The sequence below is a fragment of the Rhinopithecus bieti genome, unplaced genomic scaffold (genome assembly GCF_001698545.2).
Source record: "Rhinopithecus bieti isolate Rb0 unplaced genomic scaffold, ASM169854v2 scaffold_11936, whole genome shotgun sequence".
Classification (NCBI taxonomy): Eukaryota; Metazoa; Chordata; class Mammalia; order Primates; family Cercopithecidae; genus Rhinopithecus; species Rhinopithecus bieti.
The window spans coordinates 266,918-274,540 of NW_016806952.1; the positions used below are offsets into that span (position 1 = coordinate 266,918).

Consider the following 7,623-nt stretch of genomic DNA (forward strand, 5'->3'; position numbering starts at 1 on the left):
ATCTCTGTGCCTTAATATCCTTTTAATACAGAAATAATTATTATAGCTACCTTTATGGTTTCTTTGAGAATTAAAATTGTTAATATGTTTTAAAGCCATATAAAATGCTGGCACTAAATTAATGTTAAACATTTATAGAAAATCCAGAGTCCTCTTTGACCATCATCCTCTATAACAATATACTTAGAATTACATACTTGTTAAGCGTATTACTTAACTACTCCATGTGCATTTACACATTTATACTCTGTGTGTATAGAATGTGTTATTTTTAAAAAATGAAAGGTATCATACTCTTCTTAACTCTTTTAGTCTGGTTTGTTGAAGGTATAATTTACAGACAGTTAAATTAATCTGTATGTAGCATATAGTATAGATCAGGGCTTCCTTTTATGCATACTGAAGAAATAAAATTGTTTTTATATCATTTGTTAAACAGACTGAATTGCCTTTACTCCTTTATTAGAGTAACTGACCATATTTCTTCAAGCTTTTTTATAGACTTGACACATTTTCTAACCTAGCATTATATTCTTTGTTAAAGATGAGTATTTTAATTCAGTTTCAGAAAAAGGTGATACATGGACCTGAATTAGAAAACATGAAATTAAGAGGCTTGTTTTACTGAAAATAGGCAAGAAAAAGAACTAAACTCTAGCATGTTCCATGATCATTTTCTGGATCTTCTTGTGTCAAAAGCTATATATTTTCTCCCTAAAGCAGCTGCTCCAAGGAATAACTACCCGGCTTTATCTCCCTCTAGCTGGGATAAACTAATTCCTCTCCACCCCCATCTCTCTTCTTTCAATAACGCTGTGTGGTTGGTAAAGGCCTAGGCTCTGACCAATGAACATAATTGTCTTTTAAGCCAGCAACCCACAGGCAGTGGCACTAAAAATCTCACACCTGGTCCCTATACAGCTGCCATTGTTTCCAATGCCTCAGGAAGAAGGAGCCAAAAGCTGAACCTCAGCACAAATCAAAGCCCAATATATAGAGAAAATAAGTCCTTCTAGGCCCACAGTTGGCAAGGCAAGCTGTGGGCAGGAAATGGATCTTTTTCCACTGCTGTGGTCTTCAAGTTACTCTACTGGTACTGAGCTCCAAGGGTATCTGAAAGCACAAAAGGATCTAAACTAATGAAGAGAACTTTGCCCAGACTGGAGATAAGAGTGACAAACAGTGAGACAGGTGAATGTAATCATGTGTAGGAAGATGATGCTTGGAACTTCCACTCTTCACATGGCTGCCAGCCCTACAGAGGACAACACAATTAAGAACCAAGACAACCACTGTAACTTGGTATATCTGGGGAAATCTTCAGCCTTTTCCTAGGTCCCATGTCAAATGTTGAATCCCATTCTAGGTATGATACATGAGAGGGTAGATGAGTGCAAACTTAACTGTGAGAATCAGTGCTGGCCCTGGACACAGGGGCTTCAGGAGTTCCAAATTAGACTCAAAGTTCCCATGGAGCAACAGGGCCTACCTGCCAAAAAAAGAGACCTTTGCACTTAAAGCAATACTAGTGCCACAGTGGCAGATGGACATCACCATGGGAAGAGACCAACTGTAGATAATGATGTGGGGAGATAAAAACTCTTTGAACCTGTGTTCTTATTCCAGAACTGCTCCATCTCTTCTTTGGCCATGGTTCCCAAAGCAACCATCAGAAAAGCATTTCTGATACAGAGCTGAGGACTAAAGTGGGCTTGGAGGGAATGACGGCCTATAAGCCTCAGCAAGAGTGTAGCCATCTTGGGTTCCAGCTTGGATGAAAATTAATCTAGAGTTACATTATTATGACAAAACCACAGAGTACTGACTACTATAAACACATAGTAAGCCTTAAAATCAGTTCGGGTGAGTACTCTAAATTCTTTTCAAAAATTTTTATTAGTCTAAGCTCTTCGTTTTGCTATATATTTTAAAATTATTCTGTCAATATTCTACATGAATGCTTTCTGGGTGTTTTCCCAAGATTTAAAATAATATTGATAATTTTTTCATTAATACATAACTATTGTACATTTTTATGGCATACATGTGATATTTTGATACAGGCTTATAATTAATGTAATGATCGGATAGGGTTAGATAATATATCTATCACCCCAAACATTTATCATTTCTTTTTGTTTTGGGAATATTTCAAATCCTATTTGAAATATTTTGAAATATACAATAAAATAATGTTAATTATAGTTAACAGATATAAAAATAAAAAAAGTCAAATATACCCCACTGTGTTTTGATTGAAATTGAACTAAATCTAAAGATAAGGGAAATGAGGATCTTAATTATGTTGAGTTTTCAATCCATAGATACCATATGTGTCTTCAGTTATTTAAATCTTCTTTGAATTTTAATTCCATAGTATTTTGATTTTCCACATACACATCCCGCAGATGTTCTGTTTTATTCCTAAGTACTTTATTTGTTAATGTATTATATGCATTTTGTTTATTTTAGTTCCAAATATCTATTGATAGTATATATAAATATTATTGTTATTGATATGCTGATCTTTATTTTTTATCATTTATCACTGGCAAATCCACTCATGAGTTTTAGGAGATTATTTTAAAATCCTTGGGATTTCTATGTAGAGGTTAAGCCATTTTGCAAACAACAACAATTATTTCTTCCTTTTCAATTTCTACCTTTGAAAAAATTTTTTAAGAAACTCTCTTTAGTGTATTGGTTAAGACTCAGGGTAAGATATTGAATAAGTATGCTCAGAATATATATCCTTACCTCATTCCCAATTTAAAATGGTAAGAATTCAGCTTTCTACCACCCAGTATGATGCCTGCCTTAGTTTTGTGTCTTTACAATGAATAAATGTGACATTTTGAAATTATGATTTTTTGCCTCAGTTGTTGATACAATTATCTATTTTTTCTTTATTTTATTAATATATTAGGTTATGTTGATTTATTTTTGCATGTTAAAACAGCCAAGCATTACTGGGATGAACCACATTTATGATATATTTCTCTTTTAGTGTATTGTTGAATTCAATTTGCTAATATTTTGTTGAAAATTTGCATCTGTGTTCATGAAGGATGTTAAGCCTTTATTTTCCTTTATTGTACTATCTTTTTCTGGCTGTAGATTGGTGATGCCATTATGGAAAACAACACCGAGATTTTTAGAGAAATTAAAAATACAACCATCACATGACCCAGCAATCACTCTTCTGAATATAGATCCAAAGGAAATGAAATCACCACCAAGTAAATATATCTGCACTCCCCTGTTCACTGCAGCATTATTCATAGTAGCCAAGATCTGGAAACAACTTAAGTAATAATATCAATCAATGGATGAATGGATAAAGCAATTGTGATAGAATATACAATGGGATATTTTTCGGACTTAAAACTAGAGGAGATCCTCTTATTTGCCACAACATGAATGAACCTAGAGGACATTATGCTAAGTGAAATAAGCCAACACAAAAAGAAAAATATTGCATTATCTCACTTTACATAGAATCTTTTAAAAAAGTCAAATATGCAGAGAGAGAAAACAAAACAGGGTTACCAGGGGCTGGGTTGGGTGGGGTGAAAAACAATGGGGAAATGTTGGTCAAAGGATAGAAAGTAGCAAATACGTAAGATGCACAATTCTAGAGATATAATATAAAACATGAGAACTATAATTAATGATGGCTTTTGTATTCAAGATTTTGCTAAATGAGCAGATTGTAGCTGTTTTGTCACATATACACCAAAAAAAATGGGTAACTGTGGGATGATGTACAAGTTAATTAACATTGCTATAGTAAGCAGTTTTCTCTATATATGTCTCTCATAATATAATGTTATATAGTTTAAATATGCACAATAAAATTTATTTTTAAAAATTGATAAGTTTTTTATTATTTGAAGAAATTTTATAGAATTGATGTTATTTCTTCTTTAAACATTTTGAAGAAGTCTTCAGTGTAAACATGCAATAGATTCTTTTTTGAAAGTTTATGAATTCGATTTTTCTAATAGAACTAAGAATATTCAGGTTATATATTTTATGTCGATGAGTTTGGTAGTTTGTGACTTTCATCTTCATGTAGAATTATATTCGTGTTACCGAACTGATTTACATAAAGTTGCTTATATTATTCCCTTATTATTATTTTAATGACAGTGAACTCAGTTATGACTTTTGTTCCTAACATTGGTAAATTATTTCCTCTCTCTTTTATTTTTTATTAGGTTTGCTAGAGTTTTATTGATTTTATTGATCTTTTCAAAGAAATATCTTCGGTTTTCCTGATTTTCAGAGTTTGTTTTCTGTTTTCAATTTCATTCATTTCTATTTCTATGTTATTTCCATCATTCTGTTCAATTTGGTTTATTTTACTCTACATGCCCTAGTTTTTTAAGATGGAAACCTACACAATTATTTTGAAACTTTTCTACTTTCCTAAGTATTTAATGCTATGAATTTCCCTATAAACACTGCTTTATCTAATCCCAATATTTTTAATATACTGTATTTTGATTTTTATTCTTTTCAAAATACTTTATTTTGTCCCTGTCACTTCATTTTGACTCATGGATTTCTTGCTTTTTATGCAATCTGATAATTAAAATTGTAATGATCAGTCCACTTACATGGTTTGATTTGAATCTGTCATATTAGTAGTTGCTTTGATTTAAACCCATGTTTTTTTTTTTCCTTTTCCCTTTGTTCTTGCTTTTGGGGGTGATTAATATTTATAAAATTAATATAAAATATATGGTCTTGTTTATCATGTTTAATTTATTAATACTCCTTTTTGAGTGTTTGCTCTAAATTCACAATATAATTCTTTAATTTATATTACTCTGTCTTCATGTATTCTTATACTACTTCACGTACAGTGTAAGAAACTTTCTATTTACCACTTTCCATACCTTGTGCTATTGTTGTCATACATTATTCTATAAACAACATAATTCTCCAAATATATAATCACTATTTTTATTAGGTGGTTATTCTTTAAAGAATATAAAATAAGAAAATGTATTTTAGTTTATGTACAATTTTAGCAACACTTGTGATTTATTTATTGTGTTTTATTTATTTAGTATATTTACTAAAATTTAATTTCATATTACTCCTTCCTTTATCATTTCTTATAGGGCAGTTCTGTGTAAGATGCATTCTCTGGAATTTGTTCACCTGAAATTATTTTATTTGACTTCATTATTAAAATACATGTTCAATATACATAAAATTATTAGTTGTTATTTTAAGGCATTTTAATGTCACTCAATTGTCCTCTAATTTTCTTGATTTTAACAAAATCTACTCTAATTCTAAATTTTGTTCTTCTGTAGATATTTTCTTTTCTTTTCTTTTTTTTACCTTCTGGAAGCCTTCAATATCTTCTATTGTTAGTGTCAACAATTAACTGTGCCTGTCTGAGATGTGTGTGTGATTATACCATTTTCTTATCAAATTTGTCTTCTTCCCAATGCCTTCTAAATTCTCTTACCAAGACTTCAATTATTATACGTACCTTAGACCATTAGATAATGTTCCACAGGATACCATATTCTAAATTAAATTTTTTTTTTTCATATTTTAGTTTGGATAATTTCTCTTGAACTGCAATTTTTATTTGCACTGTATCCGTTCTCTTGATAAAACCATCAAAGGAATATTTGTATTTGATATCTTTTTTGTAGCATTTCCATGTGACTTTTTTTTTCTATTTCCCATCTCTCTAACAAAATTATCTATCATGCTCTTTTCATAATTTTGAAACTTTTATATTTTAAATGGCACTTCTTTAGGTCTAATTCTATCAATCATGTATTCTGACAATTATTTTTTGATAATTTTTGATGGACTAATAGGATTTATAGACCAAAGAAAATAAGAAACTATAATAAATAGAATTTATGCTCTTCTTTTTTCAGGCTTTTGGTGTTGGGAGTTCAACTGAGTCAATTATTGAGCTGAGTTTAACTTTTGTTATTGAGTAATTACATCAGCACACTACAAAGTTCAAATTTCTTCAATGGTGGGAGTTACTAAGTCATTCATAGTGTTCTCTCCTCTTCTTCTATTAGACCCAGATGCCTGCAACACAGAGATGTTCTACATGGACATTCTTGGCCTTTCCCCAGTTTTAGATTGTTGTGGATTTTACTGCGTGCAAGTATAATTTGGAGGGCAGGGTAGTCCTCAGCTCTGCTGGTCATTTTTTAGTCCTAAACAGTTTTTGTATGCTGGGGCCTCGGGGATGGGGGTTTCTTAGCTTCTTACTCTTCATTCTTATGGAAGCTAGTTTCTTATGTCTACGGAAAATCGTGAGTTGGAAGGGGGTATGTATATCCTCTCAGATTGGTAGTCAAACTGCCTTTTATCAGTTTATCATCTTCAGCCCAAGTGATTTTTCCAGTTGTTCCTCAATAGCAGACAGCTTGTTTATTTTCTGTCATTCAAGGTAGTACATAATCTCTGGGCTCTTTATTTGAGAGGGTGTTTCACACTCTTCCAATGGCTTAAAGACTTCTTTCATAAGAGAGTAAGGCCAGGAATATGGTGAGATTTTGTATCTATGCACTATATTGTAGGTGCTTCATCTGGTTCACTGCTCTGCCCCCAACATATCTTGAGAGTATCTGGTATTGACCCATATTAAAAGCTTTCAAGAGTTGATAGATAATTCTCCTGATATAGCTTGGATGTGTTTCCCCTCCAAACCCCAAGTTGTAATGTGACCTCCAATGTTGTTGTGGTCCTAGTAGGAGTTATGGGGTCATAGTGGTAGACCCCTCATGAATGGCTTGGTGCCCTCTTCATGGTAATAAGTGAGTTCTCTCCTACTCTACTGGGGAGCTAGTTGTTTTGTAAAAGTGTGGCACATCCCTGCTTCTCTCTTTTTTTCCACTCTTGCCATGGGGGTATGTTGGATCTCCCTTCACCTTCTGCCATGATTCTAAGTTTCCTGAGGCCTTCACCAGAAGCAGATACTGGTACCAGGCCTGTACAGCCTACAGAACTGTGAGCCAATTAAGCCTGTTTTCTTTATATATTACCAAGCACCAGGTATTTTTTATAGCAATGCTAAAACAGACTAACACATCTCCATATGGAGATAATATGTAAGAATGGCATTTTCTCTTATTTTTTATAGCTGTCCATGGAGATTCAGGGAGATAACATCATGGGATAGTTGTTTCAAATTGCTGCAAGGACCTTAAACTAACTCAATGCTAGGTCTTCCATCTCAGACCAGAGTCATTTTCCACCAGACAATTCTCATCATTGATTAGTTTGGTGGAGACAGCATCCACATGGGTCACCTCCGGTTTATCATTATGGGACTTCAGGGACAAAGAAAGCTAGGTAAACCTGAAGCTCATTCTGCTTCTTGAAACACATGTATTAAAATCCTTTATCTCTGACTCAGTAGTCTTGTGTCCTCTGCTAGCATACATGAAACTGTAGTATGCTAAAATCTTAGCTTGTAAGTAGGATAAAATCTCAGACCCTTGATTGTCCTTGACAGCAAATTCTTGCAATTTTCTGTTTGTTTCTCCCAGGGATGGTACATGCTCATAACAGTCATTTAAGAAGGCATTCAAATTTTAGCTCTTTCTTGTTTACTTATTTCTTCTT

At 32.7% G+C, this 7,623-nt stretch overlaps 1 pseudogene; it reads right to left on the bottom strand.

The window, feature by feature from the left end:
* Positions 1-1,238: 1,238 nt before the first annotated feature.
* LOC108533996 (succinate dehydrogenase cytochrome b560 subunit, mitochondrial pseudogene) lies at positions 1,239-1,757 on the bottom strand (annotated as a pseudogene).
* Positions 1,758-7,623: the final 5,866 nt, after the last annotated feature.